Source organism: Ctenocephalides felis, unplaced genomic scaffold, assembly GCF_003426905.1.
Source record: "Ctenocephalides felis isolate EL2017-DRISC unplaced genomic scaffold, ASM342690v1 CF-g0.4_SCAFFOLD_02187, whole genome shotgun sequence".
Lineage (NCBI taxonomy): Eukaryota > Metazoa > Arthropoda > Insecta > Siphonaptera > Pulicidae > Ctenocephalides > Ctenocephalides felis.
In genome coordinates, this window is record NW_020538341.1 from 1 (window position 1) to 2673 (window position 2673).

The 2673-nt window shown below is 43.7% G+C and overlaps 1 non-coding gene across 1 annotated transcript; it reads right to left on the reverse strand.

The window, feature by feature from the left end:
- Positions 1-1009: 1009 nt before the first annotated feature.
- On the reverse strand, positions 1010-1164 carry LOC113380502. Its single transcript, XR_003367429.1, has one exon. It is a non-coding gene; the product is annotated as a 5.8S ribosomal RNA (ribosomal RNA).
- Positions 1165-2673: the final 1509 nt, after the last annotated feature.

A 2673-nucleotide genomic window follows, 5' to 3' on the forward strand; every position in this document is an offset into this window, starting at 1 on the left:
TTATTACCGTCTGGCAGTCGGCCGGAGCACGCGGGGTCTGGGCGCGAATAAATTCGTGACAGGCTACCGCCGCGGTCGTAGATCGACACCAAACAGGGTCGCGACGTCCTACTGAGAGAGAAGTGCATGCATCGCCGCCTAACGCATAAAACCGACGGCGTATGCAGACGAATCACCGGTCAATCGCCCGCCAATAAATGGAAGACAACGATAACATTGAATCTCTCCTTCGATCTTTCGGGTTTCTCAGGTTACCCCTGAACGGTTTCACTACTCTTGAACTCTCTCTTCAAAGTCTTTTCAACTTTCCCTCACGGTACTTGTTCGCTATCGGTCTCGTGGTCATATTTAGCCTTAGATGGAGTTTTACACCCACTTAGAGTGCACTCTCAAGCAACTCGACTCTGAGGAGAGATTCCTCTCGATACGCGCAACGGTCGCTACGGGCCTGGCACCCTCTATGGGTAAATGGCCCCATTCAAGATGGACTTGAACTCGCCGCAACGCACCGAGATAATCGGATCCTCCCTAACACTACATTTCCCAGCGTCCGTCTCCGGCCGCGGGATTTAGTGCTGGGCTCTTCCCTGTTCGCTCGCCGCTACTAAGGGAATCCTAGTTAGTTCTTTTCCAACCGCTTAGTAATATGCTTAAATCAGCGGGTAATCTCATCTGCTCTGAGGTCGTATTATGATTATGATGTGCTCGCAAACGTTAGTAAGCAAGCGCACACAAAATCGACGAGGAACCTTGAATCGTTCAAATTTGCCGGAACGAAACCGCATTTCGAAGAGTTCGGGTTTCCGGTTATCGGGAGGGTCGCAAGATATAAAATCTCTAGGACACACAACCCGCCGTAATCCCACAGAACGTCAACGAACGGAAATGTCCGATGTTGCAAAGTGGACTGGCTCACAGTTGAGTGAATTATTTAAGAGCACGCATTTACGCGAAACTCCTCATTCGCCGGCAAGCCGTTTAAAGCAAGCGGCAGTCTGGTAATGTTATACGACTCTCAGCCAGAGGTGGTCCGGGAACAGTATCCGAGGACCGCAATGTGCGTTCGAAATGTCAATGTTCATGTATCCTGCAGTTCACATGTCGACGCGCAATTAGCTGCGTTCTTCATCGACCCACGAGCCAAGTGATCCACCGTTCAGGGTGATTTTATATATATTTATACATGTTTCGATCGTGATCCCTCGAAATCGTTTAAGATAACTCGGGCGATTCTGAAACTAGTATGTTATTATGGTTACAATTAGTACACCGTAAAGCTTTCGCGTTTCGGTCCGAGATACAAAATCTCGTTTCAAAATTGAAATATGAATATTTCACTGTGTGTGAGATTGAAAAATCTGCTTTCGCTGATTTTTCATTTTCTTAAAACAACGCAATGAAGCGAATGTTCAAATTCGCACAATTTGAATAAAATGTGCAGAGTATATAGAATACTAACGCAAGCGTTTACTACAATCGACTTTAAAACACTAGACTTTCATCTAGCGCCCAAAGAATTGATTGAGCTATGCGTTTAAAGTATAATATTCAAAAAGAACGCCGTTTTCACAACGAACTTCGTCATTCGCTCAGGCATCTGGCGATACCGAGCAGATATACATGGCAGTGCTCTCACACAATGCATAAGAGCGCTAAGCGGTTGTAAACTGCGTCACGCTGCTTTTGCACACTGCGCAATATTTTGCGACTAGCTCCGGTCAAACGTTAATGAAACGAATGATCATTGCCAGAAGCTTTTGCCCACAGTATATTATACTATAGGAGCGCACTTGATTACAGCAATAATTTGTCGAGTAATCACAAGATTTCATATTTTGGTCAGCAGACCCAATAATTTTAACTCGCACCGATCGAAACGTTCATAAACGAATGATCATCGGTGCGAGAAGCTTCGTCAGTTCTGCTACCACCCATCTATTTGACTTAGTCCATTTGTAAAATCCTATATTATTAAAATATATAGATTTTATATTTGCGGTCGCGCAGACCCAAATAATTTCAACTCGCTCCGATCAAACGTTCATAAAACGAAAGACCATCGCGCGAGAAGCTTTGCTAGTTCTGCTATATTCACATATATTTGACCGTAGTCAATTTGTAAAATTCTATATTATTAAAATATATAGATTTCATATTTGCGGTCCGCAGACCCAAATAATTTCAACTCTCTCTGATCGAACGTTTAAAAACGAATGATCCTACCACCAGTTATCTATAGCCGCAAACCAGCATCCGAATATATACGGGGTATATAATTCTAGATGTGGCTCACAAACATTATTAAAAGTTACGCTAATATATCATTGACAGACTAAAAGTATCGAATATGATGTAAAAACTACACCGGGGAATGATATCCGTACCCGCCCGAACAACATAGCGTACTTTAGCCTGAGCTTGCTCGCATCGCACTCGACACGACCTATTCCCCTATATAAGGCGCGCGGCCACAGCGTAGGTATTTGACTGAGTCCCAAGCGATGTGCATTTGACCTGCGGCGAGGGCCTGCTCGCGCTTACGGTGTGAATCGTCAAGACAAAAGTCTGGGAAAATTTCGAACTGTGAACCCTTATGATAGAAAATTTTTGTCGAAAATTTTGTTAGATGTTCAAACAGTTTTATATATATGGACAATATGAATTATAGTTAAT